The sequence below is a fragment of the Macrotis lagotis genome, chromosome 2, assembly GCF_037893015.1.
Source record: "Macrotis lagotis isolate mMagLag1 chromosome 2, bilby.v1.9.chrom.fasta, whole genome shotgun sequence".
NCBI classification, from domain to species: Eukaryota; Metazoa; Chordata; class Mammalia; order Peramelemorphia; family Peramelidae; genus Macrotis; species Macrotis lagotis.
The window spans coordinates 239941411-239959958 of record NC_133659.1 but is presented as its reverse complement, the minus strand read 5'-3'; the positions used below and the strand labels follow the sequence as shown (position 1 = coordinate 239959958).

The 18548-nt window shown below is 37.2% G+C and overlaps 1 pseudogene; it reads left to right on the top strand.

The window, feature by feature from the left end:
• Nucleotides 1-5025: 5025 nt before the first annotated feature.
• On the top strand, nt 5026-18092 carry LOC141514467 (alpha-enolase-like; annotated as a pseudogene).
• Nucleotides 18093-18548: the final 456 nt, after the last annotated feature.

Below are 18548 nucleotides of genomic sequence, written 5' to 3'. Positions count from 1 at the left end.
ACAGCTTTTTCTCTTTAGGAATCCCCCTCCCTTCCCTTAACTCTATGCACCTTGCACAGCTATCACTGGCTCAGTGAGGGAAGGGACACTGCACACTACTGCCTTCTCCCCCACCTTCTGAAACTCCTGGGCTCAACTCCCAACTATCCCTCTTTTAGAACTTGAGCTGGGTCCTCAGGCCCAGAGATGCCTAAAAGACACATGTACACAAGACAGGACATAACAAATATATACGCTCCCATGGGAACATTCAAACTCATTCACACAGCATTGGGTCCAATCGGCTTCCTTAATTTAGAAAGCATTTCTTTTTCTCCTCTCTCCAGACTTTTCCTTTCCTCTTGGGCCCTGCTGTTAGCCTCCTCTCTAGCAGTAGCCAGAAGATCCCACCTATGCTTTTTTAAACCTTTTTCTAACTTGCTTAGAAATAATTTAGCATTCCCAATTATCCAGCATGCTGCATATTCCACCTCCTCTTAATTTAAAGGTACCTTATGGTTCACTGTTCATCAGATCCAAACCTTGACCACCAGACAGACTTGTCTTTGGATGGAGATTTGTGGCCATTCAGAACAACAGTATCTGATGAACTTACTTTTCTCTTTACCCTGAACAACATCTTTGCTGTCTCAGCTAGCTCATTTCCTACCCAAAGCCCTCTCCTTGGGTATTGGATGGGGGGGGTTGTCTCTTCCTCCCCTCCTCCCTGAGGTGCCTTTTCAACCCCTGGCCCCCCATCTAGGACTTCCTTTCCTGGAATTGTCTAGAATCAGCCTTGAAAGATAAAAACCAAAGTTTCCCCTACCTTTCTGGGTCGTTTCCACAATTTTCCATCACTCTCCCCATCAATGGCAGGGTTTCAGGTCCATTCAGAGATCCACCCAAGGGAACCCCCAGAAAAGAAATGAGGATCTGGCTTGAAATCAAGCTATGAGGCCTCCTTTCCTTGGTCTCTTCTGGGGCTTCCTTGAGGTGTTCTGAAGATCTGGGATGAGCCCCCAAATTGTTATAAATGAATGAAAATAAAAACCTGCTAGAGTGAGAGAAAATTGTGCATTTTATTCACAAACCTTACAAGATAAACCTTACAAGATATGGGTACCTCACTCCTAGGCATGGGCACATCTTAGTCTCAGGAGTCAGGTAATTTATGGTCTTCAGAAACTCTTTCCCCTCCCTCTTGGATGTTCATAGGCTCTCAGAGTTTGAGTTACAATCTAAAAGGTCCACCCATTCCATGATATGCCCCTAATATGATCCCCCCCCACATAATTCAATTCATGATATGCTAAAGAACCCCAATCCTCACAGGGGGTGTGTGGGTTAATATTCAATTACCTAATTGCACAAACTCAGTAGCATTAGGTCAAGATCTCTAGGTCACTCTTGACCTTTGGGGTTTAGTATCCTTGGAATGGGATTAGGAAGACTCTTCCAGTCTTCTGATTGGCTGGGCCATTCCCCCTTTGTAATGGATTCCCTAAGGCTCCCCTCCACACCCTATGAAGAACAACACCCTACATTTCTCACATTAATTAAAACAGAATCTGGATTTCCCAGTTCCGGAAAGAGTCCATAAATTAGCTTTTGGATTTTTAGTACCTGTTTCTTCCCTTTTTAATTTTCTTTTAGCCAATTGACCACAAGGCATTTAATCTGCTTCCCCTCCCTCTCTTATGTGACTGAAATCAGATAAAAGGATGGAAGCTGGGGCTTGGGAATGAAGAGTTAGTACAAATTTTGCATTTAACAATGGAACAATAGGAGTTAATTTACATCCCAGGAGCAGAAAACATTTTACATTTTTACAAAATTTAACAGTATAAAGGATTACAAAATTTGTTTCTAAGTCCAGATTTCCCATATTCATAATTCCTTGCATCAGTACAAGCAAGAAATACTGTTTTAGTGATCATTGACTCAAGACCCATTGATCTCAAGAAACTGGAGCTTCACCAGAATGCACTAACAAGAGTTGTACAACAACTCCATGAAGTAATTTAATCTTTTCAAAAGAAAATGTGTATTTAGTCTATTTTTCCATTGATTTAAGTAATTTTGTGGTTATCTTGAAAAGGAATTTTTAAAAAATACCTCTCAGTCTTCCACTTTGCTCTTTGAACTGTTACTTGCCAGTGTATGAGTTTGTTTAAAAATGTGTGTGATTCATTTTTTTTTAAATCGGGGGGGGGGGCATTCCAGGTATAGAAAACTATGTGAACAAAGATCAGGAGCTGGGGAAAATAGGTAATGAATGGGTCAGATAGCAGTACAATTTAATGGAAGAACTGAATATGTGAGGGGAATAACATGAGATCAAGCTATTGAAATGGAAAGATTGTGTCAAATTGTTAGAAGTTTAGGGAGGGAGGATTTGAATGTCAGACCAAGGAATTTGACTAGCATGATGAGAATTTAACTTAGGAGTCACTGAACATTATTGGAAAGTGTGACATGCAGATTTTTATATGTGAGAGAGAGACAGAAAGACAGAGAGAGATAGAGACAGAAAAAGAGACAGAAAGACAGACAGGGACAAAGAGAGAGACAAACAGAAAGAGGGACAGAGAGAGACAGAAAGAGAGAGAGAAAGAGAATCATTCTGGATTCACCAAAACTTGATATGAGAGGTGACTGAGAGGGAAGAATTAAAGATAACCCCATTTAGTCAATCACTCTATTAGTATTGATTAACATTTACTTCCTGCCAAACTTGGGTACAAGTGTAGGAGTCAGAATCAATTGTGGTGCCAGTGACTGAAAGAGTCAGAAGGGAGAGGTTTAAGAAAAGTCAGGAGCTTGGTTTGGAACATGTTGAATTTGAAGAGTCAGTTGGATATCATGAAACTGGTCTGAAGCTCAGAAGAAAGGTTCTAGGTGATTCTAGAGTTATAACTTTGGAAGTAATTTACATAGAGATGGTAATTAAAGTTTAAAAGGAAATGAGATTGGCAAATGCCAACATATATAGAGAGACAAGTAAAATAATAAGAATAAACTCTTGAGGACAACCCACATTAAGGAATGAGGAAGACTGAAGAGTCAGAGTAAATCTGATTAGAGAGGTGGGAAGGGAATTAGAGAAGTATAATGTTAATGTTTTAAAAACTAAGAAAGTAGAGAATATTTTAATTTGCATTGCATTTATCTTTTCCTTTATAAACTTCTTGAGGGGAAGATCTTTTTATTTCCCCCAGAGTTTATTATAGTATATACACTTAATAGGCATCTTACATGTTTGCTGAGTACTGAATATACTTTGTATTTTATTTTTTCCTATACTTTATTCTAGTTTATTTGAAGTTCTAAACATTGAGTTAGCTTTTCTTGGTCACATATTTTATAACTTTAAAGTATTTTCTTTTTGGACTTTAAAATATTTGACATATTTGGACTTAGTAACAGAATCACACCAATTCCTGTCTATTTGTTGAAAATGAATTGCATTGCAAATCTTGTTATCTCCCATAATGATATTGAACCTTCTATAATTTTTGAATCCAACTATCAGATGTCCAACTTTGAAGCATTTCAATCTCTCATACAATCAACTATCCTTTGTCTATGAATTTCTTGCAGATGTCATAGAAAATCTAGAACAACCTCCTGGAAGAGTAAGAATGATGCAGCTTTTTTAGAGTATAAATTGAGGTGAGATTATCATCAGAGCCAGAAAAGTTTTGGAGGTTATGTAGTACAACCTCAACATTTCATCTTATTGATGAGACAATTGAGACTTAGCTTAAATTACTTACCCAATATCATTATAGCTAGGAACTAACAGAAGCAGAAGGTAAACATGTCTCTGATTTGATAATCCCATATTTCTCTTTGAAATAAATTTGGATTACTATATGAGAACTATATGAGAACATCCAACTATCCTCTCATGAAATTTATTAAGTGAGGTATTTTTATTACTACAGAAAGAATGGCTATATTAGGAAAGTCAGTATTGTATAAGCAAGAAATCTAATATTTTAATTTATTCTACTACTATAGTTCACTGTTGTTAGCATTCCAGTTAATCCCTCACAAAGACAGGAAGTCAAATGATTAGAAATTAGGAAACTTGTCTAGTTATCTCTATAAGAACCATATAGATTCCTGCCATTGTTAAGCATTAAATAAGGAAGGAGATAAGTAGTTTTTTCATTTAAATTCTAATATGAAACAGACTTAATAACTTCATGAGAAAGTATTAGAATACTGATTGACAAAGGCCAGGCAATTTTGTTCTTTATAAAAAGGGTCCACTGAATTCCAGCTTTGATTAGTTAGTATTGAGTATTCATTGAGTAGTCATAAGTATTAGAACCGTAGAGAAATAACAAAAAAAACCACTGTATGTTTAAGCTTTAATATCTGTTTGTCTTAATTAGAGCTAAACTCTGATAACTATTGATAAACTTATGCTAAAGCCCTAATTTCTGTTTGTCTTGTTTAAGGCCAACTTCTGGAAGGCTTAACATATTTATATTTCAAGCCTAAATAATTTTTTTATTTGAACTAAGACCAAAAAAGAGTTCTCACTATATTTTTGCTTACATAGTACCAGTAACTACTAGGGTTCTCCCCTTCCAGATATAGTGATTCATTAAAATAGTTTTCCCTAAAAGATTACAAAGCTGACTGGGACTCAATTTTCCCTTGTATCCCTTAATACAGTACCTTGGTCACCTCAGGGCATAAAAAGTCTTACCAATATGTAGTTCTTATTTCTCTCTGCAATTATGTAAGTACATTAATATTTCATTATTTTTATATACCATAATTTGTTTACTATTCTGAGAGGCAATATAAGGATCCCCAGGGGGTGACTAGGTGGGGCAGTGGATAGAGCACCAGCCCTGGAGTCAGGAGTACCTGAGCCCAAATCCAGACTCAGACACTTAATAATTACCTAGCTGTGTGGCTTTGGACAAGCCACTTAACTCATTTCCTTGCCAAAAAACCCCCCCTAATATATATATATATATATATATATATATATATATATATATATATATATATATATATATGGATCCCCATTAGATTTTTGTATTTTTCCTCTTTCCCCTTTCTAATTTTTACTTTAGGATTAATTTTGCTTCTATTTCTTCCACACAAAAAAACCTTCCCACTTGACCGTATTCTCCTTTTTCTCTACCTCTGCTTGTTTCCCTATTGAGTTTGATATATTTGTACACCAAACTTTGCATGTGAATTTCAAACAACAGTGAGGTTGTGCCCCATCCCTTCCTTTATATTTGTACATTCTTCTTATCAAGTACCTTAATTTTAAGAGGTAGCAAATTCTACTCCTATCTTCACTATAATGTATTCCCTCTTATGCCTTCCCTTGTCTTTCTTATGTTAAAACTCTCAAAATAGAACCAATTCATACCTATGCCCTCTGTTTCCTCTCATTTGATTCCTCTTTCTTATATGTTATTTGATGACTTTTTTTCTTGAAGATTTGGAGTATATTATGCCACTTACTTTAGTTTCTCATTGAATTTCCTGATGGTTATTTGATCTGGTGCAAACTTGTGGCTTTTGCTGGAGTAGGTATTTGGGAGCTGGACAGTTGTGGACAGCTTACTTTTTAATGAACCATAAGTTCCAATGTGAATAGTTAATATATTTTTTTAAACAGGCATCCAATAACTTTTGAATGTTGATACCTTCAGAGCAATCACCTTAGAAACAAAATGTTTTGCATATCACCTTTGTCATTATCTTCAGATCCTGATGCAAGAAGTAATGGGGGAAGGGGCAGCTACGTGGTGTAGTGGAAAAGAGCACAGGCCCTGGAGTCAGGAGTACCTGGGTGCTCTGGACCCAGCTCTGGACCTTGGCCACCTATGGGTTAGGAGACGCCTGGGGGTGTGAACCCGCCCACATGGGTGCTGGGAACGCCCCAGTAACAGGAGTGGCTCCGCCCATGAGGGAGGAACAGGGGAGGAGCTCGGGGGAGGAGCAGAAGACTATATAAGGGATGGGACTGGGGAAGGAGGGAGCCATTTTTCGCTGCTATGTAAGCAATAAAGACCTGCTGTTAGACTGCAACCGGGTGTTCTGTCCAGTTATTGCCCTCCTTCCCCAAAGGAGGGTCCGGCGTCCGAAGACCGACGGGTCCGTGACGACCGAAGACCGGGGAAAGGTATGTATCCAGGCGAAGGCTCGGGGTAGTGTGGCCGAGCAGGAAGGCTCGGGATAGGTCCTCGAGCAGGAAGGCTCGGAATAGGTCCCCGAGCACCTGGGTTTAAATCCAGTCTCAGACACTTAATAATTACCTAGCTGTGTGGCCTTGGGCAAGCCACTTAACCCCATTTGCCTTGCAAAAAAAAAAAAACCTAAAAAAAAAGTAATAAGGAGAAAATGTGAAAAGTTATAGTTGAACTGAATAATATTTTTGTTCACAAAAGTAAAAAATAAACATAGGGGAACTATTGGGTTCTTCTTTTGAGCTCACCCATGAAATAATAGTTATTATATGACCAGTGTCTCAAACTGTATTGCTCTAAGTTTCTAGCAGAACTTCAAGAGTAATATTTCTTGTGTAATATGGATGAACTACTTCTAGGTTCACAAGGTTAGCAATCTGTCAACCCACTAAGGAGCCCCTCTACTTTGTATACAGATATTCTGCTTTGATTAGATTGAATCCTAGGAAATTCTAGCCTCTAATGAAAGCAGTTAGATTCTTTTTTTTTCAAACTTTAGCTTATTACACCCTCAACCTGGCATTATACATTTACTTGAAGGTTATATTATGACTGCAGTCTTCGGAGGGGAAGGGATGGAAAAGGTATTCATTGTTCAATATGAATATGACAGTTATTTATTCCTATAGATATTTATATCCCATAGAAATCCTAAACATAAAGACTCAAAGCAAAAATTAACCAAACAACTAAAACAAGACTGATTAGTATATAATTACTGTTATAATTTCCTGGAGGTTGATACCTAAACCTCATCAGAAAATAAAATGGTTTGAAAGACTACTAATTAACCATTTTATATTTCACTTTTCCTATACTCAGACAACTTTTACTACACTGAGTAATAATAATAATGCTTATCCTTCATTCTCAAAGAAAACCAGGACATCAGGGAGGTGATGCCATAACAAGCACATGAATTGGATCTGAGTGAGGGAGAGCTATGCTAAGTCACCAGCATTACTTTCTCCTCCAGAGCCATCTGGGTCCAGTGGCCAGATATGAATCAGGATAAATAGAAATAGCCCTGGATGTGAGGCAATCAGGGTTAAGTGACTTGTTCAAGGTCACTCAGCAAATAAGTATAAAGTGCCTGAGGTGGGATTTAAACTCCCATTCTCCTGACTCCAAGGCCAATGCTCTATTCACCGTGCTACCTAGCTACACCAAGTAGGGAAGGATCAAGAAATCACTCATGGCTTGCAGCACCTTAATAAAACATCAAATCTTTTTTCAAGGTTGGCTCACCACATGCCTAGAAGTAGTCCCTGAATCCCTTGCATGGGAATAGAAAGAAAGCTTTGAGTATGCTATATGAGATGGACCTTGTTACACCTGCCTTCCTTAAAATTTCAAATCATATTTATAATTTCTATAGGTATTTAAGTACAATTTTGAAGGTGAGTCATTGACAGGTTTTGTTTATAAACTAAATTTAATTACCAGAGAACCAGTAAAGTTTGCCCTCTAGTGGTCTCACTAGACTAAACTAGCTTTAATGAGCTGAATAGTCTAGGAACCAAATAAAAAAAGATATTGAAAGTATTTTACACTTTATATTTTATCCTCTCTGAATCATTCTGGTTCTCTCTCTTTCATTTTATGTGTAACTATGAATTATTATCTTTATTCTAATTGTAATATGTCTATTAGCGTCTCCTGAAGTTAGAAGATTCTCTTTGCCCATTTTAATAAAATTATCATTAGTCTTTAAAAAATATCTCTTTTGCCTGGCATGGCATTGCATTGCAGAGGGAGAGTTAGAGTAGAAAAAATGAAAAGACTAATCATAAATACAACTCATCACTTAAACAAGTAGTTAATGGAACATTAAAAAATATACATAACAGCTACTAGATTGTTTACTGCCAAGGGAAGTAGGGAGGGAAATGAGGGTATTAGAAAAATGTACAACTTATAAATTTGCAAATGATGAGTGTTGAAAAGCTTTTATAACATATAATTGGAAAAGTAAAGTACAATATCAGTGTTAAAATAAAAAATAAAATAAATACATCAATTTAAATAATAATTTAAAAAAAGAAAATATACATAATATGACTGAAAGAAACTTCAGAAGAAGACAGCCAAACAAGGTAGTTTTGTTACTATCATGTTAAATTTTATATATTTTATAGCCTATATAATTTTACATCTTAATATCTATTCTTATCTTTTTATGTAATATTATTTGTTAAATTTATGCTCTGGCAGTAGTAGTCCTGAACAACCAAGGGAACACCAAGCACAACATGGAAGATCAGTGGGGAAACCTCTGCCAGATGGGGAGCCAGCATGGCCCTTAGCACAGCCTTGGCCCTCAGCACAGCACAGATCCCAGTAAACAGAAGCAGGCCCACAGAGCTACCCAGCAGGAAGCTGCCCAGCAGCTGCTCCCAGAGCACTCAGTCCACGGAAGGTGAGAGGATTGGGGGGAAGACTGTCAAAATCTCTCCTCTATTCCTGGGACAGGACCCTGGTCACAGTCTCAGCCCCCTTACAACCATAGCAGAAAAGGGATCCTCCTCACAGCTCCAGGGCAGAGGGGTGTGCTTGTGATCATCCACAGACCAAAGCACAGGCCAGGAGAGTAGTCAGAGCCTCTCATAAGACCCTGAAGGACCAGAGGTCCTTGCAGGGGTGTCCCAATAATATTCAAAAGTCCCAAAGCCAGGGAACAGATTGGAGAAATGAGTAAACAGCAAAAAAGGACCCTGACCATAGACAATTACTTTGGTCCCATGGAGGATCAAAACACACATTCAGAAGACAACAAAGTTCAAGCTTCTCCATCTAAAGCCTCCAAGAAAAATAGGAATTGGGTTCAGGCTATGACAGAGCTCAAAAAAGATTTTGAAAATCAAGTAAGGAAAGTCGAGGAAAAAATGGGAAGAGAAATGAGAGAGATGCAGGAAAAATATGAAAACCAAGTCATCAGCTTAGTCAAGGAGATCCAAAAAAAATGCTGAAGAAAACAACATGTTAAAAACCAATTTAGGTCAAATGGAAAAGGCAGTCCAAACTGTTAATGAGAACTATGCCTTAAAAAGAAGAATTGGCCAGACAGAAAAAGAAATAAGAAGTCTCTTTGAAGAAAACAACTCCTTCAAATGTAGAATAGAGCTAAAGGAAGCAGGTGACTTTGAAAGAAATCAGGAAACAATAAAACAATACTAAAAGAAAGAAAAACTAGAAGAAAATTTGAAATATCTCATTGAAAAAAATAACTGACCTGGAATACAGATCTAGAAGAGACAATTTTTTTTTATTTTTGCAAGGGTTAAGTGATCTGGCAAAGGTCACACAGCTAGATAATTATTAAGTGTTTGAGACCAAATTTGAACTCAGGTCCATCTGACTCCAGGGCCAGTGCTCTATTCACTGCACCACCTTGCTGCCCCCAGGGAGAGACAATTCTAAAATCATTGGGCTACCTGAAAGTTATGATCAGGAAAAGAGCCTTGACTTCATTTTTAAAGGATTTCTATAGGAAAATTGCCTTAATATCCTAGAAGCAGAGGATAAAAATAGAAATTGCGAGAATCCATTGAATCCCTCTTGAAAGAGATTAAAAAAATAACCCCCAGGAATATTATAGCCATATTCCAGAACTCCCAAGTCAAAGAGAAAATATTACAAAGCAGCCAGAATGAAACAATTCAAATATCATGGAGCCACAGTCAGGATAACACAGGACCTAGCAGTATCGACATTAAAAGCTTATAGGGTTTGGAATACAATATTCTGGAAGGCAAAAGACCTTGGAATGCAACTGAGAATCAACTACCCAGCAAAACTGAACATAGTCTTCCAAGGGAAAAGATGGATATTCAATGAAATAGGGGAATTTCAAATGTTCCTGTTGAAACAGCCAGAGCTGAACCTAAAGTTTGATCTTTAAGTACAAGACTCAGGTGAGGCCTAGAGAGGGTGAATGGGGAGGGTAAATTAGGAGGAATTTAATGATGATGAACTGCATATATTCCTGCATGGGAAGATGATACTGATAATACTCATATGAACCTTCTCATTTATTCGAGCAATTAGAAGGAGCATATATAGACAAGGCACAAGAAGGAGCTGAATTTAAAGGTATAATATATTGTTAAAAAGAAGGCAACGGGTGAAAAAGGGAATGTATTGGGAGAATGGGAAAGGAGAGGTAGAATGGGCTAAGATATAGAGTCAAGAAAAAACTTTTGCAATGGAGTGGAAGGGGGGAAGGTGAAGGGGAGTGAGAGAGTCTTCATTCTCATCAGAAATGGCTAGGAGAGGAAACAACATACATACTTAATGGAGTATAGAAATCTAGAGGGGAAAAAGGAAAGGGGATGGGGAGAAAGGGATGTAGGTGATAGAGGAGAGGATAGATCATGGGAGAGGGTAGTCAGATACAATATTTTTTTTTTACTTTATGAAAGGTGGTGGGATTAGGTGGCCTTTCTGGGACCACGGAGCTGGGTGGTGTTGCTGGGTCTCTGAGGTGGGATGTAGACTTGAGGCCCCCTGGCCCCAGGGCCAGTGCTCTGTCCACTTCATCACTTGGCTTTCGCACAGCATACTTTTGAAGAGGGACAGAGGGAAAGGAGAGAGAAAATATAATAAATGGGAGTGGGGAGGAATAAGTGGAGGGAATTACAATAAGCAACAGCAGCTGTGGAAAAATATGATAAAGAATGCAATCCACCCCAGAGACAGAACTGATGTTATCTGAACACAGACTGAAGCACATTTTTATTCTCTTTTTTCACTTTATTTATTTTGAGGTGTTTTATTTTTGTGGGGGAAAGGAAAGATTATGTTTACTCTTACAACAAGACTATTTTAGTAATGTGTAAATTAATAAAATGTAAATTAAAATTTAAAAAGGTGATGAGCTAAAAATAAACAAACTGAAAAAAAAGATTCTTTAACACAAAAAAATTATTAAGGCCTCCAATTTATACAATATGAGAAACAATTATATAGTTGATCCAAACTTGAACTCGCAGTCAGGAAAACTTGGGTTTAAGTGCTCCCAACTAATCTTGGCTTTATGACTATAGATAAGTTACTTAATTCCTTTCAGTAATTTCTTTAAATTGGAGAGAAGGTGTACATCTACATTGATAAAGGGAATTTCCTCACTTAGAATTTACTAATTAAAGGATGTATTATGGATATGTGTGACTAAATTAAAGTAAAAAATTTTTTCAAACTACCAAAAACTAATTTAAAAAATAAAACAGGAAAAATTTGGCAAGTATGCAAGATAAAAACATGACATCTAAAATATATTAAACAGGGGCGGCTAGGTGACGTAGTGGATAAAGCACAGGACCTGGAGTCAGGAGTACCTGGGTTCAAATCCGGTCTCAGACACTTAATAATTACCTAGCTGTGTGGCCTTGAGCAAGCCACTTAACCCCATTTGCCTTGCAAAAACCTAAAAAATAAATAAAATAAAATATATTAAACTGCTCTAAATTAATAAAGGTTGCTCAGTATATATGAGATGAATAGTCTAAGGATATGAAAATATTTTTTTGAAAGTGGAAATAAACTATTACTCACTTGAAAAAAAATATCATCCTTACCCATTAACCAAAAAAATTGCCCATTAGAAAGCAACTCTAAAGAGAATTCTGGAAAGATGATCTAATAGGTCAGAAATTTCTAGGCTCTCCAGATTTTCTCCACAAATAGACAAAAAATCATCATGAAATAAATGTAGAGCAGAAAAAATAAAGAGTAAAACAGTTGTCCTCCTGAGATAGCTTGAGGACCTCAAAAAAGATAGGGCCTAAATTTGTTCTATGATTTTATGTTTTTTTTTTAACCCTGTCATGTTTCTTTTTTGGTTCTCTTTTGTTCTGATTCATCTTTCACAACTTGGCACAGTGGATAGAGTATTGGCCTTAATGTCAGGAGAACTGAGTTGGAATTTGGCCTCAGACAACTGACATTAACTAACTGTGTGACCCTGAGCAAGTCAATTAACTCCAATCCAATGCCATCTTCAGTTGTTCAGATTCCTTTCTGGCCATTGGACCCAGATGACTCTGGAGGAGAAAGTGAGGCTGGTGACTTAGCTCAGCATCTCCACACTCAAAACCAATTCATGTGGTTGTCATGGCATCACCTCTCTGATGTCATGGTCTTCTTTGAGAATGAAGGACAAACATCTCTTTCTTTATATGGAAATATATTTAACATGTATAACAGATAGATTATACATGTATAACCTTTAACAGATTACTCACTACCCCTCCCCCAAAGAGTAATGTCAAATGATCACAAGTCTAAAACAAGTTCTTTGGAAGAACTTACAAAGAAATTTGAAAAGCAAATACAGGCCCTCCCCTCTGCCCTGGAGCTGTGAAGAGATTCCCTGCTCAGCTTTGGTGGTATGGGAGCCTAAACTGCAACCTGGATTTGAGTGGGAGCAAACAGTCCTGCCCCAGGGAGAGTGGAGAGACCTCTACAGTCTCCCCCTACCCCTTTACCATCTGTGGGCTGCGCTCTGGATACCTAACTCTTTCTATGACACCAATATGGTGATGATATCTAAACCAGGAAGAGTCAGAACAGAGAAAGAAAATTATAGACCTATTTACCTAATGAATATAGATGCAAAAATCTTAAATAAAATCTTAGCAAAGCAATTACAGCAAGCTATCACGAGGATAATACAACTATGACTAAGCAGGATTAATCCCAGGAATACAGGGTTGGTTCAATATTAGGAAAACTGTTAGTATAATTAACTACATCAATAATAAACCTATCAGAAATCATATGATTATATCAATAGATGTTGAAAAAGCTTTTGACAAAATATAGCACTCATTCCTACCAAAAACACTAGAGAATGTCAGAATAAATGGATTGTTCCTTAGAATGACTAGCAGTTTCTATCTGAAACCATCAACAAGCATTATATGCAATGGGGATAAGCTAGAGGCATTCCCAATAAGATTGGGGTGAAACAACTACTACTATTCAATATTATGTTAGAAATGTTAGCTTCAACAGTAAGAGAAGAAAAAGAAATTGAAGGAATTAGAATTGGGAAGGAAGAAATAAAACTTTCACTCTTTGCAGATGGCCTGATGGTATAGCTAGAGAATCCTAAAAACTATTTAAAACCTACTAGAAGTAATTAGCAACTTTAGCAAAGTCACAGGATATGAAATAAACTCTCATAAATCCTCAGCATTTCTATATATTACTAGCAAGATACAGAAGCAAGAGCTAGAAAGAGAAATCTCAAAGTAACTTCAGACAATGTAAAATACTTGGTGCCAAGGCAGACTCAGAAACTCTATGAAAACAACTATAAAACACTTCTCACACAAATAAAATCAGATTTAAATAACTGGACAAATATCAACTGCTCTTGGAAAGACTGAGCTAAAATGATAAAAAAAAAAAAAAACCTACTTATTTAGTACCCTACCAATCAAATTCCAAAAAGTTACTTTTAATGAGTTAGAAAAAATTGTAAGTAAATTCATATGGAGAAATAAAAAGTCAAGAATTTCCAGGGATTTAATGAAGAAAAGTGCAAAAGAAGGTGGCTTAGCCCTACCAGATCTAAACTTATATTATACAGCATCAGTCATCAAAACTATCTGGTATTGGCAAAGAAATAGAGTGGTGGATCAGTGGAATAAACTAGGTGCAAAAGAGACAGCAGGAAATGATTATAATAATCTGCTGTTTGATAAACCCAAAGGGTCCAACATCTGGGATAAAATTCTCTCTTCAATTAAAAACTGTTGGGAAAATTGGAAGTTGGTGAGGCAGAAACTTGGATTAGACCAATATCTCACACCCTATACCAAGATAAGATCAAAATGGGTACAGTATTTAGACATAAAAAATATTATAAGCAAACTAGGAGATCAAGGAATAGTTTACCTGTTAGTTCTATGGAAAGGGAAATAGCTTATGACTGAGGAAGAGATAGAGAACATCATTAAAAACAAACTAGATAATTTTGATTAAATTAAATTAAAAAGCTTTTGCACAAACAAAACCACTGAAACCAAGATCAAAAGAAATGTAGTAAATTGGGGGGAAAATTTTATAAGTATTATTGACAAATGACTCATTTTTAAAAATATAAAAAAAAATTTTTTAAATAAAATAGTCAAATTTATAAAATAAAAAAAGCCATTCCCCAATTGACAAATGGTCAAAGGATATGCAGAGAATTTACAGATGAGGAAATCAAATTAATTCATAGTCATATGAAAAATTGTTCTAGGGATGGCTAGATAGCGCAGTGCATAGAACATCAGCCCTGGAGTGAGTACCTGAGTTCAAATCCAGCCTCAGACATTTAATAATTACCTAGCTGTGTGGCCTTGGGTAAGCTACTTAATTCCATTTGCCTTGCAAAAACCTAAAAAAAAAGTTGTTCTAAATTTTTCCTAAATCTCTAAATTTAATTAGAGGAATACAAATGAAATCATCTCTGAGGTACCACCTCACACCTCTCAGACTGGCCAATATAACTGGAAAGAACAAAGGTCAATGTTGGAAGGGATGTGGGAAATTTAGGACACTAATACATTGTTGGTGGAGTTGTGAACTCATCCAACCTTTCTGGAGAGCTATTAGGAATTACACTCAAAGGGCAATAAAAATATGCACACCCTGTGATCCAGCAATACCACTTCTGGGTCTTTACCCTGAAGATATCATGAAAAAGGGTAAAAAAAAACATCACTTATACAAAAATACTCATAGTAGCTCTGTTTGTGGTGGCAAAAAATTGAAAACTGAGTGAATGTCCATCAATTGGGGAATGGTTATGGAACACTATTGTTCTATTAGAAACCAGGAGAGATGTGAATTCAGAGAAGCCTGAAGGGATTTGCATGAACTGATACTGAGTGAGATGAGCAGAACCAGAAGAACATTGTACACCATGACTGCAACATGGGGTTGATGATCAATCTTAATGGACTTGCTCATTTCATCAGTGCAACAGTTGGGAACAATTTTAGGGTATCTGTGATGAAAGATACCATATCTATGATGGATGATACCATCTGTATTCAAAGAAAGAATTGTGGAGTTTAAACAAAGACCAAAGACTGTTACCTTTAATTTAAAGACAAAAAGTTATGTTATTATGTAATTTTGCTATCTCTTTTATTTTTTCCTTAAGGTTATGATTTCTCTTTCAACATACTCAGTTTTGATCAATGTAGAGCATGGAAACAATCTAAAGATTATCAGACTGCCTTCTGTGGAGGTGGGGGGGAGGAAAGTGAAGTTGGGGGGGAAAATTGTAAAATTCAAAAATAAATAAATAAAATTTGAAAAAACAAAAAAAACAAAAAATTCAGCACAATCAACATATGAGTTGTTCCTGGATTTCACTGGCTCTGAAAAAGTTGAGCCCTATCTATGGTTTACATTTAAAGGCATACCTACATGTGTGTGATTTAAAAGCTTTGTGATGAATACCTTTGTGAAATATCCTCACCTGTGAGCTAGGTTTTGTTTTTTTATTTTTTTTGTTAACCTAATATTGATTGCCAACTGTTTTTGACCTATTTTAATTAATGAGACTTTAAATATTCTCTTGGGTTTATAAAAGGAATAAATGTAGTCATTTGTAATTTTTGTTAACTGGACTAGGCGACTTATTGTTTCATTTCTTTGTGATTGTAAATTGCCTGACATATCTAGCTTCAAGACCTGGAAATAAATGTTAATTTCTCTTGGTCTATCTTCCCCCATGTAAAATGTAACTCAGAAAGACAATAGACAGAAAGACTGATCCTGACCTCAAGATGCTTTAAGAGTCCAGAAAGACTCCCCTCGGCCTCTCTCCTCTGAACCCTGCGGAGCCAGCCCTGACCAGAAATTCAGCATGTCGATTTTGAAGATCATTGCAAGAGAGATCTTTGACTCTCGTGGAAACCCCACCGTTGAAGTTGATCTCTATACTTCAAAAGGTCTCTTCAGAGCTGCTGTGCCTGCTTAGTGAGGCTTCTACTGGCATCCATGAAGCCCTGGAGCTCCGAGACAATGATAAGACCCGATATATGGGGAAAGGTGTCTCAAAAGCGGATGAGCACCTCAATAAAACTATTGCCCCACCCTGATTAGCAAGAAACTGAATGTTGTGGAGCAGGAGAAGATTGACAAATTGATGATAGAGATGGATGGTTCTGAGAATAAATCTAAATTTGGAGCAAATGCTATATTGGGAGTGTCTCTGGCTGTTTGTAAGGCTGGGGCTGCTAAGAAAGGTGTCTCCTTGTTCCACCATATTGCTGATCTTGCAGGCAATGAAGAAGTCATCCTGCCAGTTCCAGCCTTCAATGTGATTAATGGTGGCTCCCATGCTGGTAACAAGCTAGCAATGCAAGAGTTCATACTCCTCCCTGTTGGAGCATCAAACTTCACGGAGGCCATGCACAGTGGAGCTGAGGTCTACCACAACCTGAAGAATGTGATTAAGAAGAAATATGGATAGGATGCCACCAATGTAGGAGATGAAGGTGGCTTTGCTCCTAACATCCTGGAGAATAAAGAAGCTCTTGAGCTGCTGAAGGAAGCGATTGGCAAGGCTGAATATACTGACAAGGTTGTAATTGGCATGGATGTTGCTGCCTCTGAATTCTTCCGGTCTGGGAAATATGACTTGGACTTCAAGTCTCCTGATGATCCCAGCAGATTCATCTCACCTGCTGAGCTTGGGGACCTTTACAAGAGCTTCATCTGGGACTATCCAGTGGTGTCTATTGAAGATCCCTTTGACCAGGATGATTGGAAAGCTTGGAAGAATTTTACTGAAACTGCAGGCATCCAGGTTGTAGGGGATGATCTCACAGTGGCCAATCCCAAGCGCATTGAAAAGGCTGTGAATGAGAAAGCTTGCAATTGCCTCCTGCTCAAAGTGAACCAGATTGGCCCCGTGACAGAATCTCTCCAGGCGTGCAAGCTGGCCCAGTCCAATGGGTAGGGAGTAATGGTTTCCCATCGCTCTGGAGAGACTGAAGATACCTTCATTGCAGACCTGATGATGGGTCTCTGCACTGGGCAGATCAAGACTGGGGCCCCCTGCTGATCTGAGCATTTGGCCAAGTATAACCAAATTCTCAGAATTGAGGAAGAACTGGGCAGCAAGGCTAAATTTGCTGGAAGGAACTTCAGAAACCCTCTGGCCAAGTAAGCTCCATGACCATGAAGCCTCAGAGCTAGTAGGACACAGTCACCTCAGTAGAAGTCCTCCAAAGAATGGGCAGCACCAAGTAGTAGACCAGTTTTGTTTTGGGGATGGGGGCTCTGCTCCATAACTCCACCCCGCTCTCTTCCACCTTTCTGTGTTCTCACTGCTTCTTCTGGTACCTGATCATTTGGTCCTTTTTTGGAAGACCTCATCTTGTGACTGGGTAAAATGATCTGTTCTCACCCCCACCCCCAGTGTTGATGTGCAGAGTCATATACTTGTGATGCAGCCCCCCAACAAGCCCATGGGCCAGATCCTTTAGTGGCTTCTATGTGCAGAATAAAAGTATTCAGTAATCCACTGAAAAAAAAAAAGTCCAGGAAGAGATGACAATCAATTAGGGTCTCTGAAATTAACTTGGGCAATCTAATATTATGTAGCCCCAAGTAAGATAACTTGGTGGGTAAAATGCTGAGGAATTTGATCAGTTATGTGATTTTGGGTTATTTGTTGTGAAAAATGCTATTTGAAGTTATTGTCATAGTATTGAAGCCTAGAATTAATAACTGATTATTTTGTAGAGATAAAGAAAGGGAAAATATTAAAGTCAGGATCATCTCTAGGATTCCTGATATTACTAAATAATACATAATATAATAATGGAAATATTGTTTCATAAAATCTGAAAATTCATGTGTTAACTGACTTGATAAACTAGTTGTTCTTATTAATTTTATTACATTGGAATTAATAACGTGTTAGAAATTTAAAGTCATCTAAGATGGTTTTAAAGAATTCAGAAAGCAATAATATGTATCTATTTTATAACATAGTTAATAACTAAATGGGTTCATTGAAAAAAGTTTCTTTTATAAAAAAAATCCAGTTCTAAATGTGAGTTAAGATTATTGTATTTTTACATTCCAAGTTTTGCATATTATATTTCATTAACAGCACTGTCCTTACGTACATGAACATTTATTGATATAATTAATTATAATTTTTTTCTGGATCTCTTTGCTGAAATCCAAGCCTAATCACATCCTGGCATACTCTGATTTCTTTAGTGCTCAAGCCACTTGAAGCTTTGGTTATAGATAATTGCTGAATTACAATATATTCATAATTGACCTGTCTGACATCAGGTATATTAAAATAGAAAG